General features: G+C 38.2%; 1 long non-coding RNA gene across 1 annotated transcript; it reads right to left on the reverse strand.

The window, feature by feature from the left end:
• Positions 1–2077: 2077 nt before the first annotated feature.
• On the reverse strand, positions 2078–10145 carry LOC143121744 (uncharacterized). The gene is made up of 2 exons (XR_012986533.1): positions 10054–10145; positions 2078–2672 (listed from the first exon to the last, which is right to left on the reverse strand). It is a non-coding gene; the product is annotated as an uncharacterized LOC143121744 (long non-coding RNA).
• Positions 10146–18792: the final 8647 nt, after the last annotated feature.

Genomic DNA, 18792 nt, shown 5'->3' on the forward strand with positions numbered 1-18792 from the left:
GTGACAGGGCCTGTAGTTCTGTGTGCATAGTGAGGTGCTCAAGAGAGTGAGTGTCATGGTGAAGGTGCAAAAAGTAGTCCAACAGTAGTCCTGTAGTTCTGTGTTCAGGGTGCGATTTGTAGGGGGGGATGGTGAGGATTTCCCACCCTCTGGTTTCCCTTTCCCTACCTCTGCTAAATTATTTTTATCGTCGGGGGGGACAACATTTATCCCCCTCTGCCCCTCATATTGATTAATGCTACTTCATATAAGTAAAGCGCTGCAACGTGAGAACAGTCTAGTAGGCTAGCCTACATAATAATCTGACATCAGAAACGCACCGTCACCGTCAGCACTGATGCTGCTGACACAGTGGCTGCGTGATAACTTAATTTGGCCTTGATCGTGCAGGACATTTCAGAATGTCGAGTGTGTAATCCATCATAAATGGCTAGGTTCAATGGAAAAGTTAGCTGGACAAATGAAAGAAAACGAGAAGGATTCAGTGAAGCATAATAATGTTTTAGAACCTTCAAAATTAGAAAACTGATGCAACTGAGATGGAGGACAACTGCACGTAGAGTAGAACGTAGGCCTATTGTCCGAAGGAACTTACATTAAATGAGGAGATACTTGCTGAATGTCACAAAAAGTGTTACAGAAATCGCTTGGCATCGCTTATTCAATGGCTCTCTACCGAAACACCTGTAGTTTGCGGAGGACGAACGAGAAAGCACTCGTTTGATAAATCAGCCAGTAGTAGACAAATAACTTTTAGAAATAATCTGTAGGCTACTGCAAAAACGTATGTTGGTGGGTATTTAAACTATCTAGCGGGTGTTTTAACAGCTGCAAGAAACAGAAGCTTCATGGTCTTTATGTTCTTGTTCGTAAATTATTTTCATAAAACTTCAAGTTGCCCTATAACTTTACTCTCCAAACTCTTCACTGCACTGTAGGCAATTAACTGACAGTATGATAGGCTATTTATTTTCTGTAGGCTACAATAAACACATTTATTTTTTCAACTTTTGCAATATTACGCACTTGGCTACTGAACGCAAATCAGCAGGAGACGGAATGCACGTAGCCTACGCAGCGTGTAGCGCAATGTGTAGGCTATTTGGTTACCAACTGTTAGCCAATTCACTAACTTAAGACTTCAGTGCCATAATATACAACGTTTTTTACACAACAAATACAGAAAGGATGGAGGCAGCAAAAGTAGAGAAGTCATTTCAGATGGGGCAAGAACAAGGTGAATTTGTATGCTTGTCAAAACGTAGTCCTACCCTGCATTAGAGGAGCTGATCGTCACCAAGCACACTCGCTGTTTAAAGTCATACACCACAGTAAACTAAAACTAAAATGTTACAAAGGTGGCAAAAATAATATAGGCCTAGGGTATTATTAGCCATGACATTATACAGTCTATGGGTTCCCCGGAATGTTGGGGTAAAAGTAACGTGCATCATTGCTCTTTGCCAGAGTGTCTCGCAGAGACAATTCCATTGTGCTCTCGCAAGAACTCTGGATTTCCAGGGTAGGGTTTAATATAGTCAATTCAACACGTGAACTGTTTTGTTTATTGATTAGCAAAGACTGTGTAACCGATTGGCCGAAGTAAGTTATTAATGTTTGGGAAAATATCCTTTGGACAGACATCAAGAACCTCGATCAGTGAGGGACAGGAGTAACCAGCACTTACTTTCACTCTTAATTTGCTGTGCAAACAGTCAGATCAGACTCCAAAGGAGAGTCCATAATGCGCGCAAGCTGCGTTTTGACGGGTGCAATGTGAGGCTACTGTGCAAGACGGCGGGCCAGTCTTTCCAGACTTTCTGCCAACTCTCTTTCAAAAGACAGTAAGCTATTTAACTGCCGTGAGTGCATTGAGGACCTAATGGGTGTCTTCACAGAGTGAACAAACAAACACTCAACCATGCATGTAAGCCTAAATGAGTGTCCAAGGTAAACTATTAATAAGACACAAAAGGGCTTAGGGCGCTCAGGAGACTTCAGATAATTACTTGCTCAGGTGCTCTTCTGCGATGGGTGAAGTGAGAATCCAAAGAAAAAAGAATTTGCAGAGGCACTCTGAAGTTGAAAAAGTATAAAAAGCCTTTAATTCATCATGGCAAGAACTGGTTAAAAGCACATGGGCCTACGTGTTGCAGCCATATTGGCCTCCATCAGGGCATAGAAACAGGAAGTACAACAAAGCTTAAAATGGACACCCTTAGGTGTTCAGTGGGTGGAGCCTTCCCAAAATTAGCAAAATAATAACAAAGAGACATATCACTAGTGAGAAAGAGAGAGAGAGAGAAATAAATTTCAGTTGAGAAAGTAATAAAAGCACACAAATAAATGTCCATACTTCATAAAAAGGGGGGAAAGTCACATTCCTCATTAGGGCCAGGGAAAGAGGTTGCCTTAAGTTTACTGATCCAGAAAGTTTCTCTTTGGAGAAGGGTCCTTAGATGATCTCCACCTCTCACGGGTTTGGGGACAACCTCGATCACCATCACTTTGAGGGAGGAAGCAGAGGGATGACCTGCCTGCTGGTAATGGAGCACCATGGGTTAAGCAGGATTTCTTGTCCTTATGGCGTTCTTATGTTCTGCAACTCTGTCCTTCAGCCTTCTTTTCGTCCTGCCGATGTAGAAGCAGCCACACTCACTCGAGTCTATAGACTACAAAGGTAGTGTTACATATATACATTATATATCGGTCAGTGAGCATGCGCGAGTGAGTGAGCAGCATGTGATGTCGGGTGGCAAACTTGATTAAATATGGGAGAGTTATAAGTATTTTTTTCGCGGATTGAAGGTAGAATTCAATTAAGAAACTTTTTTGATTTTGAATGGGCCAAATTTAAGTTGGCGTCACGCTCCAGTGGCACACTTTGGATCCGATTGTTTGATCCGATTGTTTGATTGATGGCGTCTGACGCAACAAAGACGCCCGGAGTTTCAAACAAAATAAGATCTGAGCCCCCAAACAAACGACTTAACTCGGAATTAGACAGCAGTCCGGATAATTCTTTTTCACTTACGCCTGATATGGAGGGAATCTTGAGCGATATAAATGAGAAATTAAAGAAACTTGACAAGTTGGACTCAATGTCGGACGATATCAAAGAATTAAAAGAGACTGTGATTGCAAATGGGATATCACTGGAGCAGACACGCAATGATCTACAGTCTGTGAAAGAAAAGGTTAAGAAGGTGCAGAGGTCTGTCAGAGATGTTACCAGGGAAAACCTCAAGCTGAAGGAGAAAATGCTGGAGATGACCGCGCGGTCAATGCGAGACAACTTGATATTCAGCGGTATCCCCGAGAAGAAGGATGAGAATGTGAGAGATGTGCTCAAAGCCTTTTTTACCAACGAGCTGGGTATCAAGGAAGAGATTGTTCAACGGATTGCTTTCCCCAGAGTGCACAGACTCGGACCAGCAAGACCCAAGAAAAGTTCCTATTCGAATGCTGCGAAGGCGGAGGAGCAGGCCAAACCAAGAGCCATCATCGCCTGCTTCGAGCAGTACACGTACAGAGAGATGGTCTTCGGGCTGGGGCCAAAGCTTAAGGGGAAACACTTTGGCATTAACCAGCAGTACCCTGTGGAGATTGTGGACAGACGCAAAGCACTACTTCCCATATTTAAAGAAGAGAAAAAGGACAAAAAAGAAAAGGGCAGGGTAAGACTTGTTGCTGATAAACTCTATATCGACGGCGAATTATACAAAGACATAACAATCACACCATGGCTCTTTTTATTGGAACCGAATGATGATGATGATAACTTAGCCTAAATTAAGGTGAATCGAAATGAATTTGAATTGATCTCCCTGGGATAAGTTTTGTTATTGTTGCCACTGACTGACATGGCCTACTCTGTGGTCTTTTAATATGTCAATCTTACGGTATGTTCCTTTTAATTATTTTTTTTTTTTTTTTTTTTTCTGTTTTGTTTTCTGTTTGTTTGTGCATACATAACATTTCGTTTTCAGAATAAGGTCACTAAGAATAATAAAACTCTATTGGCAGGAAAGCTAATTAATGATTTAAAGCATTATGAGCCTTGAATCCCTGTGTATTGCCAGCTATAATTGTAATGGACTGGCTAATGACACGAAAAGAAGTGAAATATTTACTTGGTTAGCTGAAAAAAAGGATTTGGATATAATTTGTTTACAAGAATGTCATTCTACTCAGGATGTGGAAGAAAAATGGAGACGAGAATGGAAGGGGTCTATTTACTTTAATCATGGAGCAAGAAACCAAAAAGGAGTATTGATATTGTTTAGAGAGCATCTTGAAACTTGTGTGCATAAAATAGAACGTGATATGGATGGTCGTATAATTATTTTAGATGTTGAAATTGAAAGTAAACGTTTCTGTTTGGTCAATATTTATGCTCCAAATGATAATGATCCAACTTTTTTTGATACTGTTTATAATATGATTAGAAATTATGATATTCCTGTCATTCAAGCTGGGGACTATAATATTGCCCTCCAACCTTCTAAAGACAGGGCTGGAGAGGGCAGGGACTGTTATGGACAGAAAAGACATGCTCTTACATCTATGATGTCTGCAATGGATCTTTTTGATGTTTGGAGATTAAAAAATCCAGATTTAATTAGATATACTTGGCGGCGGAATGCTTCTGCAAGTAGAATAGACCTTTTCTTGATTTCTTTCTCTCTTATAGCAAAAGCTATTCAAGTAATAATTGCGGAAAGATTTAGATCTGATCATCATCTTATTATATTAAAATTTAAGTTTGCTGACACTGACAGGGGTAAAGGCTATTGGAAATTTAATCAATCATTGTTAGAAGATGTAAATTTCATTGTTAAAACAAAGCAATTTATCTCAGATTTTTTTCTTTTTAACACTGACTCAGCAAATCCACATATTGTATGGGATACATTCAAATGTGCTTTCCGAGGCCATGCTATAAAGTTCTCCTCATGGAAGTACAAACAAACCTGTAATAGAGAAAGAATTTTGTTAAATGAGGTGCAAAACATAAAAAATCGCTTGGATGCAAATAGATCTGATTGCATTGAACAAGATCTCCAAATATTAGACGATAAAGAAAAAGAATTAGAGAGATTCTATCAGAATAAAATCAAAGGAATTATATATAGAAGTAAAGCTAAATGGATGGAACAGGGTGAAAAATGTAATAAGTATTTTCTGCAACTTAAAAATAGAAATTATCCCAGAAAGAATATATCAAAAATTTTGAAAGATGATGGAACAAATGTTATTTCAACTAATGGCATTCTGAAAACATTGATGGAGTATTATAATGGGATTTTCAACGAAGAGGCACATCATTTATCTCATCTTTCACTGGCTGAGCATATGGAAATGTATCCCCACCCAGAACTTACTAATGCTCAACAAAAATTATGTGAAGGTCTTATTACTGAGGGAGAGTTATATGATGCCATTTGTTCCTTTCAAAATGGAAAAGCACCAGGTCTAGATGGAATACCAGTGGAGGTATACAAAATATTCTTTACTGAAATTAAAGTTCCTTTGCTGGCATGCTATAACTATTCTTTTGAGATTGGTTGTCAATCAAATACTCAGAAAGAAGGTTTAATTTCATTACTTTTGAAACATGATGCAGAGGGCCAGGAAAAAGACCCTGTGAAATTAAAAAACTGGAGACCTCTTACACTCTTATGTTGTGATGCACGTATTTTGGCCAAATGTTTAGCACTTAGACTAAAAAAAGTCATTCAGGACTTAATACATCCTGATCAAACTGGTTTTTTAAAAGGACGCTTTATAGGCGATAACATCAGACGCCTGCTTGAAATAATGGATTATTATGATAAAGAAAATTTGCCCGGCCTGATTTTCATAGCTGACTTTGAGAAGGCATTTGATACAATAAATTGGAATTTTATATATCAATGTCTAAATGTGTATAACTTTGGTGAGAGCTTTATTAAATGGACTCATGTGTTGTATCAAAATCCTTGTAGTAAAATAATTAACAATGGGCACATTTCTGATACAATTACCCTATCCAAAGGAGTGAGGCAAGGCTGCCCCCTTTCAGCATATCTATTTATTCTTTCAATTGAAATGCTGGCCATTAGAATAAGAAATAATACAACTATTAAAGGATTAGAAATAAATGGGTTAGAATCAAAGTCTTCCTTTTATGCCGATGATGCTTCATTTTTTATTAAACCCGATGTTCTGTCATTAAACTCTCTTATCGCAGAACTGGATTCCTTTGCTTTACTTTCGGGATTAAAACCAAATTACGACAAATGCTCTATTCTTAGAATTGGATCGCTGAAAAATTCAAATTATATTTCCTGTAAGGTGCCTATAAAATGTTCAGAAGGCCCTGTTAATCTTTTAGGGATATATATACCAGAAGATAAAAAGCTCCTTGTAAAGATAAATTTTGAGTTAAAATTTCAGAAAATGAATAAGATACTTCAGGCCTGGAGAGGTAAATATCTCTCAATATTTGGAAAGGTAACAGTAATTAATTCATTAATACTGTCACAATTTACATACTTATTGCAAGCCTTACCTTCACCTGATACAATGTTCATAAAAACATACGAAAAAGTAATTTTTAATTTCATCTGGAATGGTAAAACTGATAAAATAAAACGCAAATATGTGTACAATACACGTGACAATGGAGGTTTAGGACTAAAGAACCTTGCGACACTGGATATGGCCTTAAAAGGTGCTTGGATTCAACGATTATATAATAATCAACACTGGTTTTCATCTAAATTATTCATAGCTCAATGTGGCACATCAGTAGGTAAGTTATATCCATTTTTTCAGCTAGGCCAGGAATCAAAAGTAACCCTGAACCAAATTTTTCCTAATCTTTCCCCTTTTTTCAGAAACTCTTTGTCTATGTGGTTTTGCTTTCAGTTCTCTATGCCAAATAATACATTAGAGATTAAACAACAGATATTGTGGCTTAATTCTAATATCTGCATAGACAAAAAACCTGTATATTGGCAGTCATTTTTAGATAATAATGTACTTTTTGTAAATGACATATTGAATAGTAAAGGACAATTTCTTAGTTATGAATCCTTTGTGTCAATATATGGAGACTTTTGTCCAAAACTACAGTATTTCCAGTTGTTATCAGCAATCCCTTCAGCTTGGAAAATAGCACTACTTGATTCAAATGCAAACCTAGGTGTCTGCCGTCCGGCTATTAACAATTATAAATGGTTGGGGCATAAAAAAGTAAATTTTGACATGTACAGCTTCTTTTTATTTTTTAAAAATACTGCAATTTCTCCATATTATTTTCAAGACTACTGGGAAAGTATTTTTGATACTCCACTTCCTTGGTTAGATGTCTTTAAGAATCTGTACAAATCATCCTGTTCAACATATGTATGGGCCTTTCAAGTTAAAATTTTCTACAAGATTCTACCAACAAAGAAAATGTTAAAGATTTGGAGAATAAATGAAGACAATATGTGTAGATACTGTGGTGAAGAAGAGGAAGACACCATGCATTTGTTTTGGTATTGTCCAGATGTCATGCTTTTCTGGCACAAGGTGGCAGCTTGGCTGTCTGAGCAAGGACTTGACTTACCAATAACAACAATCAATATAATTTGGGGTTTGCAGGAAGAACAAAATATGCTGTTAAACATTATTGTGCTCCTTGGAAAAAAATTTATTTTAAAAAAAGAAAAATGTATTACATTGGAACCATTCATCATGTTTCTAAAACACCATTATTTAATGACTAAGAACATGATAAAAAATAAAAGAAAACCACAATTAGATGATTGGAGAAAATTAGCTATCACGAAAAAATGGGATAAAGATCAATAATTTTGTTTTTATTATTTATTTTTATTCTGATAGTTATCGATAAGAATCTATCTGTTGCCACAATGTGTCATACTCTTTATGCTATTTTTCTGTTCATGTCATGGAGTTAATTTACAGCTTAAATATGAACATGACTGGGTTATATAGTTAAAATATGTATGCTTATTTGTTTTGTTTGTGTATGATTTTGGTTAATGTTGTTTGTTTGTTTGTTTGTTTTCATTACCGTTGTTTACTTGTCTGTCCTCTATGTTGTAAACACCAATAAAAAAAAAAAAAAAAAAAAAAAAAAAAAAAAAAAAAAAAAAAAAAGGTAGTGTTACAGTTGGCAAAGGCATTAACAGTAAAGCTTGTACTGGAAAACACATCCACAAAAGTATCGGTCTTTACTACATTACCGCAATAATTGCAGTTCTTACATCTGTGATTCCCTTTCAGTTTACGTAGCCAATGTTTTTTCTTTTCAACTGTAAGGTGACTTTTTACTAATTTATCTCTTAATGTGGGTGCTCGTCTAAAACAAAATGAGGGAGGATCACGGAATATCTCTTTTTTTAATGAGGGGTCTGGCCCAATTGCTCTTTATTATGTTTTTAATTTTCAAAGCTGCCTTGCTGTATCTGGTGGAAAAGTAAACTTGATGATTCCTCTTGGGTTTCCGTCTTTTAATGAGTAGGTCACTCCTATTACATTGGTTGGCCCTCCTTTGGGCCTGTTGAACAACCACTGTCTTGTACCCCCTTTCCTCAAAACGTTTAGTCATTTCCACAGATTTAGAGTGAAAGTCATCTTGTGTGTCACAGATCCTCTTGAGACGAAGGAACTGTCCATAGGGAATGTTATTTATCAGATGTGGTGAATGAAAGCTGTCAGCTCTCAGGACAGTGTTGCGATCTGTGCTTTTTCTGAAGAGAGATGAGTGCCAATCTTCATTTACCTCTTTACTAATTAATAAATCCAAAAATGAGATTTCTCTTTGGCTGTATTCTAATATAATTCGTATGTTAGGATTAATAGAGTTTACAGATTTTTGAAACTCCCAAAGGCTGGGTTCAGTACCCAGCCTTCTGGAAAAAAACATAATCAATGATTGTAAGAGATATTCCGTGATCCTCCCTCATTTTGTTTTAGACGAGCACCCACATTAAGAGATAAATTAGTGAAGAGTCACCTTACAGTTGAAAAGGAAAAAACATTGGCTACGTAAACTGAAAGGGAATCACAGATGTGAGAAATGCAACCATTGCGGTAATGTAGTAAAAACCTCTACTTTTGTGGATGTGTTTTCCAGTACAAGCTTTACTGTTAATGCCTTTGCCACTTACATTTCTATTGTCTGACACTTCAAACTGCTGTAAGTGCATCAAGAAAGGTCCCGCCTTAGACCATGTTAATGGCCAATCGTAGACTAGGATTTGGGGGTGGCACCTGGGGTGGCCAATCGAATCTCTCGAATCTCGAATGTCTAGAATCGCCACTGACCCATACCCCTTAGCCTTTATTTGGTTTACACAATGGTCGCCGTGTGAATAAGGCTAATACCTGTCTATGGCTAATACCAATAGACTATACATGCATGAAAGGCTCTCTCTGTGCACTGGTTTGTTCCCGGTGGAGCCAGGTGTGTTTGAACTGTCTACACGGACTACGGAATCAGCATGTTACAATGTAGAAGGATTTATGCAAATTAAACTTGTAATTATTGGGCAAACAATATATTCAGTGTTAGAGTGAAGATGTAAGGAGCAGAATATAACAGAGGATGCCATTACAGCACAGTTAACACTTCACCGGAAATACATGATTGTATAAGAAAAGCCGTGCACCTATCTATTAATATTATTTGCTGACATAGGCTACTGTGTGCCTTGAGCACAAATTACATTCATTGAATATGTGTATGTAAAGAAGTTTATTAAAAGTAATGACTTGCTTATTGTATATTGGAAGAATTGAAATTCATAAAGAATTGTGTATAACAGTGAACTAGTAGTAGCCTGCTCCTCCACACGTGGGGACACATCCCATCGTTGGGTAAATGGCATCCATAATGGTGATGCGACTGGGATTCCACACGCAGTCCTCCTCCATACCACTCTGGACCATGCCACAGCCCGGAGGGCACCAGGCGGTATTGTACCCATGGTCATGCCAGGTCGTCTGCAGGGGGTGTCCTTGGTAATCTATTCTTTTAACCCTGCCTACATTCACCTTTACTCTGAGGACGACTCTCTGTGACTCAGGCAGATCCAGAGGATACCGGCTGGCCTTCTGCAGATCCCTGCTGAGGTAGACGCCACGTCCCAGCATACCCCCACTGGACTGATTGAAGCCTTTCCTCATAATAGCAGCTGCATTCTGCTTTGATGTGCCATGGTACATGATGTAAACTTTATTATTACTTGGTGCTCTACAACTGTCAAGGCGAAGCTGACCTGGTAGAAGAATGCAACTTTCTGCCCACATCCACATCATCTTGACACAAGCCCTAAGGATAAAAAACAGAATTTATTTAGACAATTAAAGATATTGATGTAAAATTACAAAATTTCAGTCAAAATTAAATATGTTCATATAAACAAAACATTTAACAAGTTGTTAAAAAGGCTTTGACATGGAATATGCCTTGTAGGCCTCCTATCCTTGTGAGCCATGCAAAATGTGTCTTTCAACACATGTATTAAAGTATTAAAGAATGAAAAGCAATACATTGATTTATTACTTAATTTTTATCATTTAATTAATGTGCAACTTGGACATGGAGATTTCATAATTTACGTGTATGGCTATGAGGATAAGAACGTTATATGATTTAATGTTAAGTTCCCTTAGATTGCTCTTCGATTGGGCAAATGTACACCATGAAAAACAGTTTCATCTACAGAAGGGAAGGTTACCTACACCACCTATCTTTCTCTAGTTCCTCTTAGTATTTCAGCCAACTGCCCACGATATACCAATGAAAATATATTCTCTCTCTCATTGTAAACTGATGACTAAATTCATCCATTTTGAATATAGCATAATGAACTGAACATAACATAACAAAAGTGAAATTGTGTAAACATATTTTGACAAAACCCCTTTATATTTGTTCAATTGAACTGGTAGATTATATATTTTTTCACTTTTAAAGGTACTTCTGCTGTCCATTATTATTTCACTATCATAGGTGTAAAATTTCTTGAAAATATAAATAAAGACATATTCACCTCTGAAGTGGTCTAAAGATCTTTGCTTTGATTGAGTAAAAAATAGATCCAAATGTGTTCTTGTCAGAGAGCGCTTTTAACGATATGAAAACTTGCAGAGGCCTTTTATTGGTTGTAGGAGGCGTATGCAGTAGAAGTGTCTGTGTTTGTCGTTTTGGTTTCGTTTCATGGTGCAAATAAACCGATTATTTTCCTTAAGCAAATTTGGGGAAGATGGTTGGCTTCCCGTGTAGGCAGTGTAGGAAACGTGTGCTTACGTGTTGAGGGTGTGGTGTAAGTAAGACTTTTTAGGAAAGGACCTTAGTTGTAATCCTATTGTATTCGTTTGAACAGATTTATAGATAAAATGGATAAAAAATCAGCTTCACATTTGCATTAATTTAAATCTATTCAATTAATGAGCTTATGTTACTCTCAGGCCTCATCAAGATGACTTAATGGTATGGGTTAGCTTGGTTTCAAAGTGCCAGGGACACTGTTGGTGTGCTATTATGCTGGTGGTGTGCCTCATCCTAATATTAAAGTTGTTTGAACATATTGCTTCTCTGACAGTTCTTCACACTCCCAAACTGTGTTTAGTTCTTCTTATATCTATCATCTGAGAATTATTATCTGGAATATTTTCCAGCGGGATCCTGATTTGATGACAGTTTTTATACTATTTTTACCAATGACCTTTTCTTGTTTTTACATTACCTCTTGATGTAGATTATCTTTGGAAGAACTGTCAGAATTCCTCTAAGATTAGGTGCTGTTTTCTAAATCATAACTCTTAACTCTGGAACATATTGCTTGTTCTCATGCTCCAGCCTTGACTTTAAAACATTCACTGAGAATTCCAAAGTTTCTTTAAAACATTCCCTCAGAATTAAGAAGTTTATTTTCTCTTTCATTCTGACTCTCGGCTCCACTTTGCCATGCCGAGTCATTTAGAAATTGAGCACAGCGTTAGTTCTGGCAGGCCAAGGAGTCAAGCCAAGCTGTCAGCTAACAGCTCAGCTGGTTAATCAGCTGGCCGATCAGCTGGTTGATCAGCTGCCCTATCAGCTGAGAGTACCCTTAGCTCGTCATTAGATGAGAGGCGATTAGGCCCTACTTTTAAGCTGCTCTAACATGGCTGGGCTTGCCATTCCCTTTGCAAGCCACTCTGCTACCCACCTCCACCCCCAACTCCACCTGATTGGTTATTGTCTTATTCAATGTTGTTGTCATTGATGCTTGCTCTGTTCTGTATTCCTTATGGGGGGATCTACCTTGCTGCTCTCCCTGCCTTAGGCTCAAGAGAATCAACTGAACTAAATCAACTGAACTAAATTACACCTTTTACACTGTACATAACCTTTGTTTTTAATCAAGGCTGCTTGGGAAACAATTACAGTCTATTAGGACCTAAAACTAGATGTACCACAGAGCGGTACAAAATATGACCGCCGCCCAGTCCAGCACATTTTTTCCACAAAAATAAATCACGCTGAAAGGCCTATATGATTCTAACTGTCTCACTAAATTGCATTATCCACACTCAATTCTCACTGATATCTGCTAGACAACAAGTACCAAAACATGATTAGTTCATAGATTTCACATGTAAAATTCACTTTATACAACCCCACCTCCATCTTGCCTGTTCATAATTCTGAGAAATTCTTGAATTGTGTGCATGTCTGCATGTACATGTTTATGTTGTGTGTGTGTGTGTGTGTGTGTGTGTGTGTGTGTGTGTGTGTGTGTGTGCGTGCTTGTGTGTGTGCCTGCGTATGTGCCTGTGCATGCAAGCGTACATATGTCTACTGTGTGAGTATGTGTCATACGCATGATTACTGTGAATGTATGTGTGTGTGTGTGTATCTGTTTGTGCACATGTGTGCACATGAAATGTGTTAACACAGGGATGGGCAAACTACGGCCCACGGGCCGGATCCGGCCCGCCAAGCACTTTCATCCGGCCCGCCGAGCATTTCATTTAGGCTAGTTATCAGGCTGCTCGCTATTTTTTTCCTGCGATAGACGTTGGTTAGCTTTACTGCAAACTGCTTTTCACTCTCCTTAGATAACGTTTACAATGTCAATGTCAAAACATCATGTTAAATAGAGATAACATCATGTTAAACTAAGTTAACTCTTAGTTATCTCCTTTGCAGCAGATCTAACGTGAACATATGCAATCCATTTAATTGGGAACGCGCCTGCACTCACGAGAGGGAGAGAGAGCCGCAGGTTCCAGCTGGCTTGTGATTGTTGATAATTGATATCTCCTCCTTATAAGAAAGTTTTAAAAGGAAATCATGAAGGCAACAGTAGTTCCCACTACTGACCATTTAAAAACTGTGAGAGGGTCCAGCCATAGGTACAGCACTAGCCATAGTGGAGCAGGCAGAAGATCATTGAGAAATAAACGTGAATTAAAGCGACTGTCTTAAAGCGATAGTGTACAATTTATACATTTGTTAAACAGCATAAAATTAGCAGTATTTTTAAAACAAATTAGCAGTATTTTAAAACAAATACTTTTCATACTAAATTATAGGCTATAAAAAATGTTTTTTTTAGGCGTGTGTCGTGGGGGGGGGGGGGGGGGGTTGTGTGGCCCGCCGGCCAATTTTCAAAACCCAATGTGGCCCTTGAGTATGGAATGGGTTGACATGGCCCCTTGAGATCAACATACAAAAAAAAATGGTCCTCCTAAACCCTACGGTTCTCGAGATATTCACAGAAAACTGTGTCTGCCCTACCCTCCTTTTGGGGGGTCCAGTCCAGCTACAGATCAAAACGAAAACAGGAGGTTCCATGCTATCCATGGTGGGGTTACATGCCCACCAAGTTTCGTGTACCCCGGTTTTTCAGTGTCCCGGGAATCATTGACAGAAATTTGGGCATGCGAAAAAAAAAAAAAAAAAAATTCTGACTAAACCTATATGACCGCTGCTTCGCTGCGCGGCGGTCATAATTAGGTTAGTTCTGACAAAATAGCAGAAGGCAATGACAATTATACATCCCACTGAAACACACATGTTGAGTGAGTGAGTAACATTAATCAATGACGGTGACCTTAACAGTCATCTACTTTAGAGGTGTCTTCCAGGTCACTCTTGACTCCAAATCAGTTACTGTACATTTACAGTTTTTCACTTATGACCACTGGAGGGCACAGTTTGGAGGCCACACAGTAACACAGCTGTGCCCCAGTGATAGTTAGCCCTATGCCATTTCACCCTGTCTACCTTCACTTATACTATGAAGACATATCTTTCACTGTCAGAGAGACCTAAAGGTATGTATGTATATTTTCTGACATACTGTATGTCTTCAGAACAAATTACATTCAGTAAATATGTGTATGTAAAGATGTTTATTAAAAGTAGTGACTTGATTTTTGTATATAGGAAAAAATGAAATTCATACAAAATTGTGTATGCAGAATTGTGTACAACAGTGAACTCTCACATCTCTCAGCCGTAGTAGCCTGTTGGTTCTACATACGTGGGGACACTTGAACCCAGCTTTGGTTGAATGGCATCAATAACGATGATGTGTTTAGCTAGTTTAACTTTAAGTCAGACTGCTGTAGTTACCCACTACCCCATCTAATATAGCCACAACCAGGGATGGGCACAAATACATCAAAATGTATTTCCAAATAAAATACCAAATACCCACCTTAAAAATGTATCAAAATAAACTACAAAATACAGCAGCCAAAAAATGTATCAAAATAAATTGTATTTTTGTATTTTCAAAATACGACAAAATACTTTTCTCTAAAAGCCTTTTTTGTCTATCCCTGGCACCTCACCTCACTTTTATTAGTTATTTTTCCAAAATTGCCATATAATAAAGAGCATCCTTCAAGCCTTTTGGATAACTGAAACAATATGATCATGGGGGAAAATAGTGCAAGGACATAGTGGTCATATTGTTTAATTGACTAGCACACAGCGTTAAATAAAATAGTTGCATAGGCTACAATACAAGCACATAACATGCTATATGTGCTATAACAGACTCACCACTATCAGGCCTAGCCTACAGCTGAGTGCAAAATCTCATCATCACTGTGTCTTTCCATTCTTTTTGAAATGTTCTTGTAAGATCCTGCTCAAAAGCCAATTGCACATAGGGCCTTCTGATAATATTGCAACATTGAAAGTAGGCTATGTGCAGTGGCGTAACAAGTCAATGGTGGGCCCAGGTGCGAGAGCGCTACGCGGGCCTCATATCGACGAACATTGGCCCAGGATGAATTAGCTCTGATACATGCAATACACATTAAGGGTGACTTCAATTGTTTATGCAAAGGGCCTGAGGCACCGAAGTAGTTTAGTAGTTACATTTTACAATTTCAAATAAGAAACACACGACTACATATCCATTACATGTGAAAACATTAAAAAATAATTGTATTAACAGCCTGCAGGCCAGGGTAATCTAATATTACTGCATTAACATCAACTCGCATGGAATTATGGGAACACTCAATGCGCCTCTTCAACCCTCTGCTGAAACTGCAAGCGTAAATTGCTTGCTTATAAACTCGCACTGCGCAGAAACAAAACTTAATGTAACCTACCGTATTTAACCGTCCAGAAACCAAATAAAATCATTCATATGCATACAATCCCCAATATGCGTGAATTAGGCCATTAGAAGAAAGCTATCTTACGAGCATTTCGTTGTGCAAAATCGTCAACGATGTTCCCAATATTTAATGCTCTGGCTCTCGTATTTTCAATGGACAGGATAGCTAACCCACGGAGCCTCTCCTGCCCCATGCTGCTCCTTAGGTATAGGTCTTAATAAATTTGAGTTTGGAAAAAGATCGCTTAGCTGTTGCCACAGTCACAGGCATTGTCAGAAACAACATGAGTACACACTTCCCCGAATGTGGATGTTACACTGTCATAATCTACCACCAGCATTTTGGCAAGTTGAAAAATAGATGACTTCTGTGAAATCTCTGCTTTAAAGCAAGACCTGAATGAGAGGAGTTGTGTTGGGAATGTCGGTGCAATCACCTGCGAGTTGAAGGGTCATAGGACGTAAAGACTCAAACACATGACAAGTTTCCGCATACTTGCAAATCTTTGGGAGAGCTGACTGATTATGATGTCCAGAGTTGCAATAAATACCTGCACTTTGAAGTATCTCTCTGCATCGGTTAAGCACTCATCTTCCGATAGATCGTCAAAGTGATGCTTCACTCTCCGTGCTCTAACATTCTAAAGTTCTAAAAAAAAAAGGAGGCAGGGCGGGGGTAGCGACGGGCCCCGGGAGGTCACAGGCCCTGGTGCGACTGCACTTGCTGCACCTACTATAGTTACGCCACTGGCTATGTGATCGCTCAAAATGTTCTTTAAAGTACACATTTACGATTGGATGAATTCCATGGACCCGATTTTCACCTCAACAAAGAAACCAATCAAAGAACGGAGGGGGGACAGCAAGACGATGATGCAGGGGCGTGCAGAGACCTTTGAAGGGGCAGGGGCTCAAATTTTAAAAAAAGGGCACATGGAACAACATTTTCAGAAAACGTGTTAACTTTATTTAAAACTTAATTTTGATTACAAACCAATAGAGAATACATAGGCTACATGCAAATTATATCAAAATAGCTAGAAAAGATACACACAATTTGAATGGTGTAAACTGGAACTTAAGTTTTACATTCCCTAGCCTATAAAGCTTTAACCATCTGAACCTGAGCTGGACATTTTATTTTTTATTTTTTGCATTTAAATTCTAGCATTATGCTATTTCAATGATGATGGTGGGACAGGCTATTATATGGTTTAGCAATTTGCAAAGTAGTCTAATGTACTGATAAACATTTTATAAATTTACATATTTATTCATTATGTATCAAGAAGAATGGGTGTAAATAGCAGACAGAGCTGTAACACATTTTCCTCATTTCTCTCCTTGGTTCTGAAAATTCAATAAGAGTGCATGTACTGTAAGCCTACTGTAGCCAGGGCACAGACAGATAGGTCTTTTCAGTTTTCATTATAGGCTATTGTCTACACAGAGATCATAGGCTATAAGGCTACATCTTATTGATTAAATTGAAAGCTAATTTTAATAGCCTAGAAATCTAGACGCACCCTAGCGGCAGCAAATATGTTATTGCCTAGTCTGGCTTGTCAGGCTATAATTTTAATGTTTATCACAGTGAACTACCACCATTAGCAAGCTGGTGTCTTGCAGATTCACGTGCTGTGCGTGTGGCCACTGAGTGAAATGACGCTTAATGTAGCCTACTGTAAACAGAGAACGACGTGTGGAGTTGGGTTAGTTAAACAACTACAGTAGCCTTATGACGATTTAGAAATGGTTTGCCTACTCTGTTTTATGAACTAGGTCTACTAACCTAAGATACTATAACATAGTAACCTAAACAGAATATGTTATGAACGTTCAGCCTTAGATTTTCGAAGCTGCCAGGTTATTGAAATGGATGGACCATGACATGGTTAAAACGGGTTTGATAGCCTACTTCATTAAACATGAAACAACTTTAAACATTTTATTCTCTATCTCTAAGCTGAATACTATTGCATGTTCAGATAGGCTAACTGCCAAGTGACCTTACCGTGCTCCCAAACGTCTCCTGCAGCACTGTGCCTGCGTGCACCTTCTAAGAGTTCACTGAATGTATTGAACAGAACAGAAAATTGTTATTTTTGTACTCAATTTTTGTTCACAAACTATTAATGAGACATTTTAGCGAATATTCACGTTGGAACTAGCGGAAGTATTACACATTTTAAAAAGTAAAAAACGGGTCTTGTCAAAAGGGCACTTGGACATCAAAGGGGCAAAAGGGCAGGTGCTAGAGCCCCTGTAGCCCCCCTTCTCTGCACGTGCCTGCGATGATGACACACTGAAGCGGTTATGAGCTACAAACAGACGCATTTGATAGACATTCGTAGCACCCAATAAATGGCTCTGAGCATTAAACCACATCTCAAATACGAGAAAATGAATGTGTAGTTCCCAGACCCAAACTCAATGAGATGAGATCTGGCGTTAGCCAGGCTATGTGGCTAGGCAGAGGCACCAAATGTGATGGAAAGTTTAAGAGCGAACAGGACACTCGGCATGGCTTTTAGTATCTGCTCTGACAGTTCACTTTTATTGACTGTTAGTCTACTGTTTGAGTTTAGAGATGTACTGTTTTACAGCAACAGGAATGCCGACCACAACTGTTGCACTTCCCAGCCAGTTGGCGTAATAGATTGCCCACTATAAATCAGTGTCAATAATTCAAAGACAAACAATCCAAATGGATGACTTATTTAGAAATTTAAGCTAGGTAGCATTTCATCACAGATGAATAATTTTGTATACACCTGAAACTGGTGTGTGCACAACCTCAATCAATGTAAATTAAAAAAAGTAAAAATAAAAAATCAGGTTGTCACATTAATACCATCCAATCAGTTAAGCCAATTAGAAGCCAATTATTATGACATTATCAATAATTTCTTATTTAAAATGTGCAAAATTGTAAATGTCCTTGTTTGAGGTAATATTTCACAGGTCAGAGAACATAGACAAATTTATAGTCAGTCCAGCAAAGTAAAATAAACTCTCTACTGAAGCAGAGGGGCTTGACCATGCAAAGGTACCACAGACAGAGACAGAGATTTTGTGCTTTATAGATAGTTAGATAGATGTCATCACAGTGTTTCACAGAAAGTATTTTACAGTATTTTAAAAATACAAAAATACACAACAC

The sequence above is a fragment of the Alosa pseudoharengus genome, unplaced genomic scaffold (genome assembly GCF_046254945.1).
Source record: "Alosa pseudoharengus isolate Yale_2024_CS ecotype anadromous, Long Island Sound unplaced genomic scaffold, YU_APseudo_1.1 YU_APseudo_1.1_scf_13, whole genome shotgun sequence".
NCBI lineage: Eukaryota > Metazoa > Chordata > Actinopteri > Clupeiformes > Clupeidae > Alosa > Alosa pseudoharengus.